This window comes from Petaurus breviceps, unplaced genomic scaffold (assembly GCF_028583685.1).
Source record: "Petaurus breviceps papuanus isolate PSGF00001 unplaced genomic scaffold, PetGlider_PUasm1.0 112, whole genome shotgun sequence".
Lineage (NCBI taxonomy): Eukaryota > Metazoa > Chordata > Mammalia > Diprotodontia > Petauridae > Petaurus > Petaurus breviceps.
In genome coordinates this window covers 1,467,934-1,487,206 of record NW_027185601.1, presented here as the reverse complement: position 1 = coordinate 1,487,206, position 19,273 = coordinate 1,467,934, and the positions used below count along the sequence as shown (strand labels likewise).

At 34.3% G+C, this 19,273-nt stretch overlaps 1 protein-coding gene and 1 non-coding gene across 2 annotated transcripts in view; one reads left to right on the top strand and one right to left on the bottom strand.

Moving 5' to 3' along the window:
- LOC138157377 (contactin-associated protein-like 2) overlaps window positions 1-19,273 on the bottom strand; it is a 2,155,842-nt gene that overhangs the window by 1,842,566 nt on the left and 294,003 nt on the right. The window lies entirely within an intron of this gene.
- On the top strand, window positions 13,550-13,677 carry LOC138157394 (U6atac minor spliceosomal RNA). The gene has a single exon (XR_011167394.1). It is a non-coding gene; the product is annotated as a U6atac minor spliceosomal RNA (small nuclear RNA).

Below are 19,273 nucleotides of genomic sequence, written 5' to 3'. Positions count from 1 at the left end.
GGGTAACCTTGGGCAAGTTACTTAACACCAATTGCCCTCCAAAAAAAGGCAAAAAACAAACAATCAAACAAAAAAGAAAATCTATCTTACTCTACAGGAAAGTAGGTGGGAAGGTGATAAGGGGAGAGGGTTTGATAGAAGGGAGGGCAAATGGGAGGAAAGGGTAATTAAAAGTAAACACTTTTGAGGAGGGACAGGGTCAAAAGAGAATACATGGAGGGCAGGAGAGGTTGGTAGGAAATATAATTAGGTAGGAAATATAGTCACAACATGACTGTTATGGAAGTGTTTTGCATATATAATCTATATCAAATTGTTTTCTCAATTGGAGTGGGTGGAGAGGGAGGAAGGGAGATAAAATAAAACTCAAAATTTTAAAAATTTGTCAAAATTTTAAATGTTAAAAATTGTTTTATATTCAACTGGGAAATAAAACATTCAGGCAATGGGGTAAAGAAATCTATCTTGCCCTTCAAGAAAATAGAGGGGAAGGGGATAAGAGAAGGTGAAAGTGTCATAGAAGGGATGAAAGATTGGGGGAAGGAGTAATCAGAATAGATGCTGTCTTAGGGTTGGGGGAAGGGAGGGATGGAGAGAAAACGTGGAACTCAAAATCTTGTGGAAATGAATGCTGAAAACTAAAAATAAATTAATTTAAAAAACCAAATTACCCTCTCCCCTGCCAGAGGAATCAGTCCTGGGAGAAACTCCTCAGATAGAAATGGCTTCAAGTGTTTACTTTATGATTAAAGGTTCAAAAGAGAGTAGCAATATTAAAAAAGACACATTCTTAAAGGTTTTTCCACCAATTTATGAACTGCCTCTTCTCCACTACTTTACATCTCAAAACTCCTTGAAATCATTTCCAACTTCTCCTTTCTTCCAGTCTCTGATAATAACATAGCTCATTCTTTCCACTGCATATAGAAAGTATGTTCTTCCAGGGGTGTGCTGGTAAATATTTAACAAGTAGCCCTCAGAAAATGCATGGCATACTTTTAGACTTAATCTTTATTATCAATATTTTTCCTTCTTTTAAAGCCTAGACAATCAAAAAACAATAAATCAAGATCTCATTTGTAGTCTGTGATGATTTCTTGAGTATAAATATTCACAATAAAAATTTAGGTCTGAGCTGGCAGAAACACATTCTTGCAACCTCTGATCTTCACATTAAAGAATTCTTAGGGGCAGCTAGATGGTGCAGTGAATAGAGCACCGACCCTGGAGTTAGGAGGACCCGAGTTCAAATCTGGCATCAGACACAACACAAAACTAGCTGTGGGACCTTGGGCAAGTCACTTAACCCCAACTGTCCTACCTTTCCCTCTCCAAAAAAAGAAAAAAAAAAGAAAAAGAATTCTTCACTTTCTTCAAGATGAAGCTCAACCATCATTTTCTCCACAAAGACTACCCTGTATGTAAATATCGTGTATTTCTATGAATTTATTTTCATTATATTTAGTTTGTATATGCTTACACAAGTTTACTTATCTTTTATAATACAATAAAGCTTCTGTGAGAATAAGTATGTTTTAATTTTTTGTCTCTATATTTTGCATTCTTAATGAAAAGACAAGAGCTGAACAGAAAATTTGACTTTCAAATACAAGAAGCAAGAGAAGCATGAGAAGGTAAACAGGAAAAAGAAGTTACAATGAATTTATTAAAGTTCAACTATTTACATTCCTACATGGAAAGATGATATTTGTAACTCATAAGACTTTCCTCAGTATGAGGATAGTTGAAGGGAATGCATACATACATTTATACATATATACATGCTTGCAAATATATCCATATATATGTTTGTATACATATATACTAGGGTAGTTTTAGGGAGAGAGAGCACAGACTATTTTGTATGTAAGTATATATATATATATATATATATATGTATATATATATGTGTGTATATATATACGTGTATATATATATGTGTGTGTGTATATATATATAATGTATTTATGCAGGTGGCTATATGTGTAAATGTGTGTGTACATGTATACATAGACAGAGGGCACAGGATGAATTGAATATGAATGGATGATATCTAATAAGTAAAATTAAGTATATATAGAGAGGAATATATTGGGAGGAGAAAGGGAGAGATAGAATAGTATGAATTATCTCACATAAAAGAAGCAAGAGAGAATTATTACAATGGAGCAGAAGAGCAGGGAAGTAAAAGGGAATAAATCAACCTTACTCACATTTGATTTGGCTTAAGGAGGGAATAACATACACACTCAACTGGGCATCCTACTTTACAGGAAAGTAGGGGGAAAGGGAGTAAGAGAGGGGATGATAGAAGTAAGGGAATATTAGGTGAGAGGGTAGTTAGAAGCAAACACTTTTGAAAAGGGACAGGATCAAAGGAGAAAACAAAATAAATGGTGGATGGGATAAGATGGAGGGAAATATAGTTAGTCTTTCACAACTTGACTACTATGGAAATGTTTTGTGTAACTAAACAGTATACTCTATACTGAATTCCTTCTCTTCCTAGTCAGGGTGGGTGAGGAGGGAAGAAGGGAGAGAATCCTGAGAACTCAAAGTTTTAAAAAGAAATGTTAAAAATTGTTTTTACGTGCAATCAGCAAATGATATACAGGTACTGTGGTATATAAATCCATCTTTCCCTACAGGAAAGTAAGGGGGAGATACAAAGGATATAAAAGAGAGAAGATTGGGAGAAGGGGAATTCAGATGCTTGTCATCTTGGGGTAGGAGGTAGGGGAGAGACAGAGAAAATTTGTAACTCAAAATCTCATGGAAATGAATGTTGAAAACTAAAAACTTTTTTAAATTATAAAAAAGAAAGTACTACTGTACTCATAAAGAATCCAATGAAGTTTAAAATAATGTGTTCAATTACAGACACTTGAAATACATTCCAAAATGCACTACTAGGATGTTAAAACACTTCAAAATCATAACATATGAAAACTAGTTGGGAGGAAAAATGGATGCTTAGAATACATAAAATCATTAGCTTCCATTTGCTCTAATCTAATTTTAACGGAATTATTCTATTCAGTGAGTTTTAAAATTCCTTTTCCATCTGGGCAATTTGACTTTTTAAGACATTCTTCTACTCACTGGTTTTTTGGGCCTCTTTTGCCATTTCGGTTAGTCTATTTTTTTAAGATGTTATGTTCTTCAGTATTTTTTGGGTATCCTTTAGCAGGGTGTTCACTTGCTTTTCATGATTTTCTTGAACCATGAATCTAATTTCTCTTTCCAATTTTTCCTTCACTTCTGTTACTTGATTGTCAAAATGCTTCTTGAGCTCCTCCATGGCCTGTAACCAATTCATACTTTTCTTGGAAGCTTTTGATGCAGGAATTTTGAATTCATTGACATCTACTCCCAGGCTTTGATCACTTTTTTCTCCTATATATGATTCCATTGTCTCATTCTGATTCCACTGCTTGCTTATCTTGCTAGCCAGTTACTTGACTTTTGAGCTCTCTGATATGGTAGAACTGTGCTTCAAGAGTGGAGCAAGCTATGTCCCAAATCACTGGGGTTTTCACAAATGTTGTCAGAGGTCTGAGGAAGGCTTGGTGTGATAGACCCTTCCTGTCAGCCTTCCAGGTTTCCTTCAGTAGGAGATTTGTTTCCCTCTGTCACTTTGTGGGTTCTCTAACTCTAAAAAAAATTAGAGTAATATTTTATAGGTATTGGAGGTGGTTAGAGCTGGAGCCAAGCAGAGTTCCTGTTTTTACTCCACCAACTTGGCTCCATGGGATACGTACAATACAAAGAAGAAGAGATGGGGGATAAAGGACATAATGATCCTATCTAAAAATTTTTTTTATAATCATGAGGTAGGATCAGACTAGCTCAGCTTGAACTCAAAATACAGAATTTGGAACTATTGGTGGAAGTTTTGATGGTGTGTATTCAGTCTCATGATTAAGGTGAATAAAAAAAAAAAGAACTATAAAAAATGATTGCTTTCCCAAAGTAGAAAGGACTGTCATAGGATGTAGTTGGATCCTCTTTCCAAACCTTCAAATTAATCTTAAATGACCACTTGTTTGGTATTTTGTAGAATATTCTTTTTTCTAGAGCAAGTTGGAATAAAAACTTCCTGACAGCACAGATGATTTGTGTGTGTTTACCTTTCTTCACATACACATGTAAAGCATGAGTACTTAGTCTGCATACCTATAAAAATCTCTACTTGGAGTACTAAAATTCTACCATTATTATGGTCTAAGAAAAACAATATGAAATAGTACAACACAATAAACTTGTATAAGAGCTGCTTGTTTTTACATTCATCCCTGTTTGTTTTTTAGCTCTTATACTGTGATATTACATATCTTGTTCTTCTGGTACTTCCTTACACCCTTTACACAACAGAATCATGTTTTCTCTATATATCTTTACATTCCTCATATTTGTAAATTTAATCCTATATGTTTTTTCATAACACTAACATACTGATTTTTATTTAACTACATTCCTATTGCTACATTTATGACTTATTCCAACTTTCTTGAAATCAGAAACAATACTGCTATAAAATTTTTTGAATTTACTAATTGTATTTGTTTCCTTTAGATGTTACTTTCAGATTATATCCCCACCAATAGAATCAATGTTTTATGTATTATAATTTCCTTAAAATAATTTAATTAGCTAACTAAACAACTATTTCATATTGCCAGGTTTCTTTCTGAAAAGATTCTTTGGGTTGAGTAATGAAATTTTATATCTATGCATAACTTAAATTATCATATAGTTTTATCTCCCAATCTTTCCTCCTTCCTATTTTAGAGGCAAAGCTAGTACTTAATTCTATTAGATCTTAACAGGTATTATTAAAACAATATTTGTAATTATACTCATATAAATATGCATACATTGACTAAATAAATATAAATTTATTTCAATTTAATTGGACGCTTATTAAGTATCTGCTTTATACAAGACACTATTTTGGTACTGATGACAGGATGTCAGACACAAAATAGTCCTGATACTCAAGAAGCTTGTATACTTCAAGGGGAATATAATACATAAATAAATAATTATACAAGGTGACTTGAAGAGAGACAGAATGCTTAAAACTGTGGGAATGTGAAAATGGTTCATGGAGCATGTAGTACTTGCAGTAAAATTGAAAAAAATGTTAAAGAAAAAAATTCTCTGGGATGTAGTCATGATGGTGGAGTATAAACAGGACTTGCCTGTGGCTCCCGCTCCCACCTCCTCCAATTCATGTAAAAAATTACTCTAAACAAACTTTGGAGCTACAAAACCAACAAAATGACAGAGAGAAGCTAATTTCCCACTGACAACATTCTAGTAGACCAGCAGGAAGTGGCCAACACAGTGTGTTGGGAGACGAGCCCAGTACCATGTGTACCAGAGGTTTTAGCCTCAGGGTGGCCACAAGCAGCTAGCTGGAGGGACTTCAGATCACCAGCAGCTGTGACATTTTCCAGAATTATCCACCCATAGATGTTAAGAAAAAGTGAGAGGTCAGTGCAGTGTGGACTTTGTAAACCAGGAGTTCGGGAGTGTGGTCAGGCCTTTATCCTCTCAAGAGCAAAGTGACTGAGGGACTGTAGCCATGCAGCTGCCACCACATAGCCACTCCAGAGCTCCTGGTCTGCAGATTGTAGGGGACCAAGGAATAAGTCCAAGGTGTTAGTTGCTCTTACATCTGGATTGCAGTCTGTGGTGGATGTCTTGGGAAGTGTGATCAGTTAGGCAGAGCATGTGGAGGCTTCAGAGAGGGCATCCAATTAATAGCTCTAGCAGCTGAAAAAAAACCAGCGATTGGGACAAGCTCCTATATCTGGTAGCAGAGTTCTACTGAGGCAAAACAAACTCAAAAGTGAAGTAATTGAGGTGAAACATGAGAAAGCAAAGGAACAAAGCAAGCACAGCAATCTGACATTACACTCTTATTTTGGGGACAAAAAGGATCAAAGCATGGAACAGGAAGAAGACAGCAAAGTCATAACTCCTGCACCAAAAGCTTCCAGTAAAAGTATGAGCTGGGTACAGGCCATAGAGGAGCTTAAGAAGGATTTTGAAAACCAAATAAGTAAAGTGGAGGAAAAAATTGGGAAGAAAAATGAGAATGATTCGAGAAAATTATGAAATGGGAGTCAACAGCCTGACTGAGGAAAATAACACCTTAAAAATAAACTAACTCAAATGGCAAAAGAGGCTCAAAAAGCCAATGAGGATAAGAATACCTTAAAAACCTAAATTTGCCAGATGGAAAAAAGAATCTCAAAAGGTCACTGAAGAGAATCATTCCTTCAGAATTAGATTGGAGTAAATGGAAGCTAGTGACTTTATGAGAAATCAAGATACTATTAAACAAATCTAAACAAATGGAAAAAAATAGAAGGAAATGTTAAATATCTCATTGGAAAAACCACTGACCTGGAAAATAGATCCAGGAGAGATAATTTAAAAATTACTGGACTACCTGAAAGCCATGATCAAAAAAAGAACCTAGAAATTATCCTTCAAGAAATTCTCAAGGAAAATTGCCCTGATGTTTTAGAACCAGAGGGCAAAACAGAGGCTAAAGGAATCCACTGATCAGCTCTTGAAAAAAGATCCTAAAAAGAAAACTCCTAGGAATATTATACCCAGGTTCCAGACTTCACATATGAAGGAAATAATATTACAAGAAGTCAGAAACAAATAATTTGAATATTGTGGAAACACAGTCAAGATAACACAGTATCTGGCAGATTCTATGCTGAGTGATCAAAGGGCTTGGAATATGATATTCTGGAGGTCAAAGGAACTGGGATTAAAAACAAGAATCACCTATGCAGCAAAGCTGAGTATCATGTTTCAGGGGAAAATATGGTCATTCAATGAAATAGAGGAATTTCAGGCATCCTTTAGGAAAAAAACTGGAGTTGAATAGAAAATTTGACATTGAGATACAAGAAGCAAAAGAAGCATGAGAAGGTAAACATGGAAAAGAAATCATAAGGAAGTTATTGAAATTGAACTATATACATCCCTGCATGGAAAAATGATAATTGTAACTTATGAAACTTTTCTCAGTATGTTAATAGTTGAATGAAATATAATTGCATACACACATATGCATATGTACATATATATGTGTGTATATATATATACATATATATGTATATATAGGAGGGTATGTGGGCAGAAATAGATATGTGAGTGTCTGTATATATGTGTACAAGTATACATAGACAAAGGGGACACGACCAATTTAATAGGAAAGGATGATACTTAAAAGGCAAAATTAAGAAGTAAGAGAGGAATATAATGGAGATGGGAAGAGACAGAATGGGGGGTAAATTATCTCATATAGAAGAGGCAAGGGAAAACTGTTACAATGGAGGGGAGAACAGGAAGGCAAAATGGAATGAGTCAACTTCATTCTTATTGAATTTGGCTTAGGGAGTGAATTACATACAGACTAAATTGGGTATCTCACCCTCCAGGAGATTATGGGAGAAGGGGGAGAGAGGGGGGATGATGGAAGAGAGGACAGGCTGGGAGGGGAGATATGTTGGAAGCACCCACTTTTGAAAACGGACAGGATCAAAGTAGAGAATACAACAAGTGGGTGGTCAGATAGGATGGAGGGAAATACAGTAAGGCTTTCTGGAAATGTTTTGCATAGCTACACATGTACAACCTATACTGAATTGCTTCTCTTCCCTGTAAGGGTAGGTGATGAGGGAGGAAGGGAAAGAGTCTAGAATTCAAAGTTTTAAAATCAAATGTTTAAATATATATATATATATATATATTTGCTATTTTACATGTAACTGGGAAATAAGATATACAGGCACTTGGGAAAAGAGATCCACCATGCCCTACTGGAAAGTCAGAAGTGGGTTAGGGGAGATATGGGAAAGAGAAGATTGTGGGAGGGGATATTCAATGGGAATCACTGTTTTGGGGTGGCGGGTGGGGGAAAGTCTGGAGAAAATTGCAACTCAAAATCTTGTGGAAATGAATGATGTAAATTAAAAAATAAAATAAAAAGGAAAAAAAATGCTCTGTAATTTCTAACCCTCACCCATTCAGTTACCCTCTGAAATTAAAGAAATATGTAGTTAAAATTAAGATCTTATTTCCTATGAAATGAAGATTCATTTCTTAACTTTTTATGTTTCATGTATCTCTCTGGTAGCTTGGCAGTCTTCTAAGAATAATGTTTTTAATTGAATAAAATAAAATGAATAGGAATGCAAAGGAATTCAGTTATATTAAAATTTTAATTTTTAGATTTGTCCAAAACTTTATGGAGTCTAGCTTAAGAATGATGAAAGTGTATCATTGACTACTTGTTTGTATTATGATCCCACTACTGTGAGACAATAAAGGGAAATGTGGTAGTTATTAAAACCTTTTTTTAATAGAATCTTTTGTTATCCAGTAGAGATCAAGAATGGGACACATGATAATCACTGAAGGGATTGGAAAGTTCTAAATGGAGTGCTTGGTTTGAGAAATGGGAACCTAAAAAGAAAAGTGAGGAGATGCAAAGACAAACTAAGTATTTCACAACTGAAAGACTCTTTTCTTATCCTAAATGTCCTTTTTTATTTTTGATAATGTGTGGAGGTCCAGTATTAGGTAATATGACTCTTAAGTCAACTCATTGACTTCTTCCTACCACTGCAGGGATAGATGTTGACTTGGCCCCTGCTATACTTTCTACTAAAAAGAATTTTCATTCACCTGAAAGCACCAGAGCAAAGTATTATTTTATTTTCCCAAACCCTGTGTGTCTCACATAAACTAAAATACAAATCCTCACAATAGACAAATAGATAAATGAATCTCAGACTTCTGGGTCAAAATGTTTTGTGGTACATGAATATATAATTACCTTCAAAAATTACACAACACACAACCTGTGTAGAAAAGGGAAAGGGAGTATTAAGGGAGGGAAAAGAAGGAGGGTGTGTTGTATAGATTATCACTTTCAGATTGATCCCTAAAGCTTCTTGACATAGACCCAAGCAAACCAGTGATTGACCAACACATGAAAAACATACAAAGTCATTTTCAGCATCATTCAGTCAAACTCTTGCTTCCCCTGAGCATCTCAACATCAGTGGTCAAAACTACTGGCAACTGTTGCATGATAAATTTAATTTCAGTCTGGTGCATTTTGACCTGTTTAAATCCTGTCCTGTGACTGCATATTCAGTCTCAACCTATCTGTCATGGAACTGCCTATCTTTTTATCTGTGAAAAATTCAAGGGACTAGCAATTTTGCTTAGGGAAGACTTAACTATGCACCCCAAATCATTGTGTTTCACCACTGCCAAGTGTCTCACAGTCTGCCAACACTTGACTTGTAACTTCTTTCCATCTACTAAACTCATATTCTCTCTAGTCTTATCCTGATTCAAAGATAACACAATATATATTCATAACAATCCATGTTGACATGATCAAAAGGCTGATATGATCTATGTAGTACTTCTTAAACAGTGGTTCATGACCCTATATGGAGTTCTATAACTGAATGTAGGAGTCATGAAAAATTTGCAACAGCAAAAAATTTCTAAAAGCACAATGACTAAAAATTAATTCAAAATCAAATATGCAATGAATCCAACATGCTTCTTGCAGAGCTCGATTATGTTGCATTGTGGGACTTCACTGCAGCCTTGGTTCTGAACACTCAACATATTTACTTTGTACTCTTCATGCCACCATGTCATATAAGGCTAATGGATGCTTTCAGGAAAACTTCAGCTCAGATTCAAGACTATTGTATGTTTTGAAATGCAGTATTTTTCTTTTTACTGTATATGCAAAGTTTTCTGCTCTTACAGAAATAACAGTTTAATTATAGAAAATAAAGACTTTAAAATTTCCTTTAGTATATAAGTAGCTCAGAAATATTCCTAAGCATATAAGTACCAAATCAGCAGTGGTTTTTATTGTATTAGAATATTAGAATGTGTATAATCAATCATACAAACAAGAAAACTAGTAGAAACCATATGATTATCTCAATAGATGCAAAAAAGGATTTTGACAAAATACAATATCCATTCCTATTAAAAACACTAGAAAGCATAGGAATAAATGGAGACTTCCTGAAAATAATGAGCAGCATCTACCTAAAACCATGGGGGATAAGCTAGAAGCATTTACAATAAGAATAGGGGTGAAACTAGGATGTCCACTGTCACCACTGTCCTTCAGTTTGGCACTAGAAAATTTTGCAATAGGAATTAAAGAAGAAAAAGAAATTAAAGGAATCAGATTAGATAAAGAAGAGATCAAGCTGTCACACTTTGTAGATGATATGATGATATACTTAGAGAATCAAGGGGAAAAAACTACTTGAGATAATAAATAAATTTATCAAAGTTGCAGGATATAAAATAAACCCACACAAATTCTTGCCATTCTTATATATATTCTAAAGAATCACAAGATAAATTCCATTTAAAGTTATTTTAGACATTATAACATATTTGGGAGTCTACCTACCAAAACTATATGAACTATATATATATATATATATGAACACAAATACAAGACACTTTTCACAAAAAAAAGTCAGATCTAAATAATTGGAAAAACATCAGTTGCTTATGGTTAGGCTGAGCCAATATAATAAAAAATGACAATTTTACCTAAACTAGTTTACCTGTTTTGGGCCATAACAATCAATCTAGCAAATACATTTATATATATATATATATATATATATATATACACATATATATATGTATGTATGTATGTATATATACATATACATATATTATAGAGTTAGAAAAAATAGTAACAAAATTCATCTGGAAGAACAAAAGTTTCAGAATATCAAGAGAACTAATGACAAGAAATGCTAGGGAAGGTGGACTAGCCATGACAGATTTTAATCTATATTATAAAGCAGGAGTCATCAAAACTACTTGGTACTGGCTAAGGAATACAGTAGTAGATCACTGGAGTAGATTATGAACAGAAGACCCTATAGTCACTGACTATAGCATTCTACTGTTTGATAAATCCAAAGACCCCAGCTTTTGGGATAAGAATTCAGTATTTAACAAAAACTGCTGGGAAAACTGAAAAATATATGGCAGAAATTGGGCATAGTCCAATATCTCACACTGTACATAAAAATAAAGTCTAAATGGGTTCATGATCTAGATATAAAGGCTAATACTCTAAGAAATTTGGGAGAGCAAGGAATAGTTTACCTGTCAGATTTATGGAGAAGGAAGCATTGTATGACCAAACAAGAGATAGAGAACATTATAAAATATAAAATGGATAATTTTGATTATGTTAAATGGAAAAGTTTCTGTACAGAAAAAGCCAATGTAACCAAGATTAAGAGGGAAGTAGAAAATTGGGACTTTTTACAATGAGGGTCTCTGATAAAGGCCTCCTTTCTAAAAAATTCAGAGAACTGAGACAAATATAAAAGAATACAAGTCATTCCCCAATTGATAAATGATAAAAGAATATGAATAGACAGTTTTCAGGGGAAGAAATGAAAGATATCTACAATCATATGAAAAAATGCTCCAATCACTAATGATAAGAAAAATGCAAATCAAAAAACTCAGAGGTACCTCACCTCACCAGTCTGATTGGCTAATACGAGAAAACAGGAAAATGATAAATATTGGAAAGGACACAGGGAAATTGGAACACTAATACATTTTTTGTGGGATTGTCAATTGAACCAACCATTCTGGAGAGCAATTTTGAACTATGCCCCCAAAACTATAAAAATGTGCATACCCTTTGATTTAGCAGTACCACTTTCAGGGCTGTATTCCACAAAGATCATCCAAATGGGAAAGGGACTTGTTTGTACAAAAATATTTATAGCAGCTCTTTTTGTGGTGGCAAAGATTTGGAAACCAATGGGATGCCCATCAATTGGGAAATGGCTAAAGTTGTGGTATATGAATATAATGGAATACCATTTTGCTATAAGAAATGAAGAGCAGAGAGACTTCGTTAAACTGGAGAGACTTATATAAACTGATGCTGAGTGGAGGAGCAGAACCAGGAGAACATTGTACACAGTTACAGACAAATCATATGTCTGATGATTGACTTCCATAGACTGGGTTCATCTCAGCAATGCAGGGTTATAAGACAACTCCAAAGGACTCATGATGAAAAAGGCTATCCACATCCAGAGAAAGATTGGCATAGTCTGAGTGTAGTTTGAAGCAAATTATTTGCTTTCTCTCTTTTTTTGTTGTTTCTTCTTTCTCATTGTTCATTCCATTGGTAATAATACTTCTTTACAACTTGACTAATGTTTAATGTGGAGGTATTTGTAGAAACTATATCATAGAGCATGCAGGCACAGGGGTAAAAGGAGGAAGGAAATAGAGGTGGAAAACATTTGGAACCCAAAAGCTTGTGGAATTGAATGTTGTAAACTAAAAGTAAATAAATAAATAATATTTTTTAAAAAGAATGTTTGATTTTAAAATTTGCTGTCACCTTTTTTTTACAGAAATATGTTTGATGGCAACAAGTGAAGACAAAAGCCTTTAATAATATTTCTCTATCACCATTGTATATGTATGAAAGTATATACAAGAATTTTTAAAATTAAGCACAAACAATGTAATTTCAGATACTTAAGTATTTTTGAGAACTTCTTAGCATAATTTATATTTTAGGATAAAAAATTAGGTTATGGTTAAGTGCCTAAATTTAGACAGAAGCAGTAAAAATAGTGATGACAATTAGGCAGAGTTTGTTACCAGGTTGCAGTACACCAAAATTGACAAGAAAAAAGAAACATGTTTAATTATTTTTTAAATATGGATTTACTTCTGATAATGATGATGCTGCAGAAAAACCTCTGCTTAATTTCTAATGGAGTTTTGGTAGTGGAGAGCATGAAACCAACCAAAATAAAATGACCTCTTAAAAATAAGCCTTTAGTATACTGCAATAAACCAAAGGAATATTTCAAAGTACCTTTAAAATCTTCAAATAAAGAAAAAACACAATGTTGTAAGAAATTTATTACTACTAACAAAAAGTATTTACATGCCTCTTAAGAACCTTTGTATTTAATTTCCAAAACTAGAAAGCCCTACACAATAGATCTTGTATTGCATGTGGCTATTCAAATGTATGAAAAATTTCATGGGAAAAATATGGTGATAAAATTCCTTTTTCAAATGTTATTGTTTCTAAAAAGATTTCTCAAATTAGTAATCACCAGTTCCAGCAAACTATTACCAGGCTTAAGGGTAGTTCAAAGTTTGCAATTCACAGTTAGATGAAACAACTGATTTTTCTAATATGGCACAATTATTACTTTATATCAGATATGTTTATGAAAGAAGCATACATGAGTTATTGTTTTGTTGCCAATGTGGAGGGGATATGTGTGTATATACATATGCGTATATGTGCATGTGTGTATATATATCTTAAAGTAAAAAAAGACAGAAATGAAGATTTACAGTGGAAAATTGCATTGGAGTCTGTACAGACTGTTGGAGCAATGATGGGGAAAATGTAAGATTTTTAGCAAATGTTAAAGCTGGTGTGTTATATGAAAGGAGAGAAGGTTAGGACTTCCCTTGTTAAGGATGCAAGAGGTCCTAGTGACCTTTATAACACACATATGGATAAGGCATTGCTACCTACTCTGTGGCATCTAATCATGTTTTTAATATAGATGCAAAAATTTTAAATAAAACATTAGCAAAAAGACTACAGCAACTTATAATGAGAATAAAACACTTTTATCAGGTAGAATTTATTCCAGGAATGCAAGGTTGGTTCAATATTAGGAAATTCATCAGTATAATTGATCATATCAACAACAAAACTAGTAGAAACCATATGATTATCTCAATAGATGCAGAAAAGGTGTTTGACAAAATACAACACCCATTTCCATTAAAAACACTAGAAAGTATAGGAATAAATGGAGTCTTCATTAAAATAATAAGTATCATCTTTCTAAAACCATCAGCAAGTATTATATGTAATGGGGATAAGCTAGAAGCATTTACAATAAGATCGGGGTGAAACAAGGATGTCCACTATCATCCCTCATATTTAATTTGGTACTGGAAATGTTAGCAATAGCAATAAGAGAGGAAAAAGAAATTGAAGGAATCAAATTACACAAAGAAGAGACTAAGCAATCACTCTTTGCAGATGATATAATGATATACTTAGCGAATCCTAGAGAATCAAGTAAAAACTGCTTGAGATAATAAATTTAGCAAAGTTGCAGGATATAAAATAAACCCACACTAATCCTCAAAATTCCTATGTATTTCTAACAAAATCAAATAGTAAGAGATAGAAGGAGAAATTCCATTTAAAGTTACTGTAGACATTATAAAATATTTGGGAACCTACCTACCAAAACAAACAAAGGACTTATATGAACACAACACTTTTTCCACAAATAAAGTCAGATCTAAATAATTGAAAAAAACTTCAGTTGCTCATGTCTAGGTCAAGCTAATATAATAAAAATGAAAATTTTGCCTGAATTAATTTAACTATTTAGTGCCATAACAATCAATTTACAAAAAAAATTATACAGCTGGAAAAAATAACAATATTCATTTGGAAGAACAAAAGGTCTAGAATATCAAGGGAATTGTTGAAAAGAAATATAAGGGAAGGTGGCCTAACCATACCACATTTTAATCTATATTATAAAGCAGTAGTCATCAAAACTACTTCGTACTGGCTGAGGAATAGAGTAGTGGATGAGTGGGAAAGATTAGGTACACAAGACATAGCAGTCAATAATTATAGAAATCTACTGTTTGATAAACCCAAAGACCCCAGCTTTTGGGATAAGAATTCACTATTGGACAAAAACTGCTGGGAGAACTGGAAAATAGAATGGCAGAAATTGGACACAGTCCAATATCTTACACCATATGCTGAAATTAAGTCTAAATGGGTGCACTTTTAGGCATAAAGGCTGATACTGTAAGCAATGTGGGAGAGCAAGGAATAGTTTACCTTTCAGATTTATGCAGAAGTGAAGATTTCCTGACCAAATAAGAATTAGAGGGAATTATTAAATGCAAATGGATAATTTTGATTATATAAAATTGAAAAGTTATTGTACAAAGACAGCCAATGTAACAAATATTAAGAGGGAAGTGGAAAACTGGGAAAAAAATTTTACAACCATGGTCTCTGATAAAGGCCTCATTTCTAAAATATACACAAAACAGAGTCAAATCTATTAAGAATACAAGCCATTCCCCAACTGAGAAATGGTCAATGTATATGAATAGAGGAAGAAATTAAAAATATTTCTAACATTTGAAAAAATGCTCTAAATCACTTCTTCTTAGAGAAATGGAAATGAAAACAACTCTTAGGTGCCACATCTCACCATTGGATAAGATGACAAAAGAGGAAAATGATAAATGCTGGATAGGATATGGGAAAATTGCCACACTAATGCATTCTTGGTAGGATTGTGAACTGAACCAACCATTCTGGAGAGCAATATGGAACAATGCCCAAAGGGCTATAAATAAGCCCATACCCTTTGACCTAGCAATACCACTTCTAGGGTTTTATCCCAAAGAGATAATAGAAGTAGTAACAGGACCCATATATACAAAAATATTTATAGCAGCACTTTTTGTGGTGGCAAAGACTTGGAAATCAAGGGGATGACTATCAACTGGGGAATGGCTAAACAAGTTGTGATATATGAATGTAATGGGATACTACTATGCTGTAAAAAGGAGGAGCAATGGACTCCATAATAACTTGAAAAGACTAATAAAAACTGATGCTGGGTGAGTGAAGAACCAGGAGAACTATGTACACAGTTTCAGACACATCATATATGTGACAACTAACTTTGATAGATTGGGCTCCTCTCAGCAATGCAAGGTTAGGAAACAACTCCAAAAGACTCATGATGGAAAGGGGTATCCACATCCAGAGAAAGAACTACAGAGTCTGAATGCAGAATGAAGGAAACTACTTGCTCTCTCTCTGTCTCTGTCTCTCTCTCTCTGTTTGGTTTTGTTTCTTCTTTTTAATTGTTCACTCCATTGGTTAGAATCTCTCTTTACAACTTGACTAATATTTAGTGTTAAAGTATTTGTAGATCCTATCTTTTATTGCATGCCACCATGGGGGAAAGGGGAAGGAGAAGGAGCAGGAGAAAATTTGAAACTCATGGGACCGAGGACTGAATGTTGTAAAATAAGTAAATAAATAAATATACTTAACTTTAAAAATGTTTAAGCTTGTGGCACTGAACATATTACTTTTACTCATTGTATGATCCATTTTGAGGTGTGTGTGTGTGTGTGTGTGTGTGTGTGTGTATGCTTATATATAGCCATTTGCTTTAAAACCTTTGGAAATACATGGACTCTGATGACAAAAACTTATTACTATATGCAGGGGGTAAAAGTTATTCTCAAGAGTGGGAAGGTTCAATAGATTATTGAAATTGAAAGATGCATTTGTTTCATTTTTGACTGAGCAAAAATCCAGTTTTGTTAATTTTTATATATTAAAAATATTGTTATTTTTTCAGATGTTATTTGTATGATTTTAAAAGATATTTGTTAGATATTAAATCTATATATCTATATCTATCTAGCTATCTAGCTATCTAGCTATCCAGCTATCTATCTATCATCTATCTATATCAATGATTGGGGCAGGGGGGTTGAAGCCTAGATGGTGGAGTAAAAGCAGGGACTTGCTTGAGCTCTCTTCCAAACCCCTCCAAAAACCTGTAAAAAAATGACTCTAAATAAATTCTAGATCAGCAGAATCCACAAAATAACAGAATGAAACAAATTTCCAGCCCAAAACAACCTGGAAGATCAACAGAAAATGTCTATTACACATATTTACACCATTCTAAGACAGGATGGGCTGTGCTGGCAGAGACTAGGCCCTAGGAAACCTGGAGCAGGCCTCAGGGGACTGAATCACTGGCAGCTGTAGTGGTTTTCCAGATATCTTAACCCATACACGCCAAAGGCAACTTCAAAGTCAGTGGGAAAGGTCAGTTGGACCTGGGTGAGAGAGGACTGAAGTCCAACCCCATTCCCAGGGCAGTAGCAATGGTAGTAGTGGCAGAGTTTACTTTCAGGAATCTCAGCCCACAGATGGTGGGGTGATCACATGACTGATCAGAGGGAGATTGCAGGTATCTCTTTAATGGCACTTGCTTTGCCAATGCCTGGATATGGTTCGACAATCCTGGGTGTCAGTGCTGGGGTGAGTACCCTCCACCCTGGAAGCAAAATTCTAGATTAATAAAGAGTTAAAAAGTCAAGTAAATGGCTTGAAAAATGAAACAGTGGAAAAACAAATCAAACTACAGAATGTTACTTTGGAGACAAGGACAATGAAAATATACAAACAGAAGATAACAAAGGCAAAGCTCCTACATAAAAAGTCTTGAAGAAAATATGAATTGGTCACAAGCCATGGAAGAGTAAAAACAGGATTTTGTATATCAAGTAAGAGAAGTAGAGAAAAAATGGAAAGGAATTGAAAATGATACAAGAAAATAAGGAAAAAGATGAATCAATGATTTGTTAAAGGAGACTTCAAAAATACTAAGAAATTATCACTTAAAAAAAGACTAACCCAAATGGTAAAAGAGGTCCAAAAAGCCAAAGAGGAAATAAAGGCCTTAAAAAGCAGAACTGGCCAAATGAAAAAGAGGTCCAACAGCTCATTGAAGAAAGTAATTCCTTTTTTTTTTTTTTTAAAGCAATTGGGGTTAGGTAACTTGCTCAAGGTTACACGGCCAGTTATTATTTCTGGGTGTGGTGTTGAGTATCTGAGCCCGGATTTGATCCAGGTCATCCCGACACTGGAGCCAGTGCTCTTACTTGCTGAGCCACCTGGCCGCCCAAAGAAAGTAATTCCTTAAAAATTAGAATGTAGTAAATGAAAGTCAATGAATCTATGAGAAATCAAGAAATTATAAGACAAGACCAAAAGAGAAAAATAGAAGATAATGTGAATTATCTCATTGGAAAGAGCAAGTGACCTGGAAAATAGATCCAAGAAAAAAAATTTAAAAATTATTGGACTACCTGAAAACCATAATCAAATAAAGAGCCTCAACATCATATTTCAAGAGGGGCAGCTAGGTGGCACAGTGAATAGAGCACCAGTCCTGGAGTCAGGAGGACCTGAGTCCAAATCTGGGCTCAGAAACTTAACACACACACACACAAGACTAGCCATGTGAACTTGGGCAAGTCACTTAACCTCAATTGCCCTACAAAGAGCAAAAAAAAAAAACCCAACATATTTCAAGAAATTGTCAAAGGAAACTTCCCTGATATCTAGAACAAGAAAGTAAAATAGAAAATGAAAGAATCCACTGATCACCTCCTGAAAGAGGTTCCAAAAGGAAAACTCCTAGAAATATTATAGCCAATTTTCAGAGTTCTGAGGTTAAAGAGAAAATAGCATAAGCAGTCATTAAGGAGCTGGTAAAGAATCATGGAAACACAAACAGAAGAACTCAAGATTTAGCAACTTCTACATTGGGGATTGAATGGGTGAAAATATGGTGTTCTGGAGGTCAAAGGAGCTAGGATTAAAACCAAGAATCACCTACCCAACAAAACTGAGTATAATCCTTAAGGGGGGAAAATGGAAATTCAATGAAATAGAAGATTTTCAAACATTCTTGATGAAAAGACCAGAGCTGAATAAAAAATTGACTTTCAAATACAAGACTCAAGAGAAACATGAGGGGTGGCCAGGTGGCTCAGTGAGTAATCGTACCAGCTCCAGTGTTGGGATGACCTGGGGATCAAATCTTGGCTCAGATACTTAGCATCACACCCAGAAATAACTGGCCGTGTAACCTTCAGCAAGTTACTTAACCCCGATTGCTTTAAAAAAAAGAGAGAGAAACATGAAAATGTAAACAGGAATGACAAATCATAAGGGACTTATAAAAGGTGAACTGTTTACCTTCCTACATGGAAAGATGATATTTGTGACCCATGTGTATTATCAGTCATGGCAGCACACCTGATGAATGTTGCTATGAATAATCTCAAGAACCTACTCACACAGTACAATGACCTGTCTATTTATTCAGTGATAAACTAAAGAAAAACATTTATAACAACATCTTTAAGCAAAATATGTCAGGTATATATCATTACACCAAGGATGTCTTATGGCAAATAGCATATATAACTGTATTCAGTAGCATTTCCCAAAATACTTGTTTGCACAATCAAGAGGTCCCAGCCTAGGGTCTTCCCTATC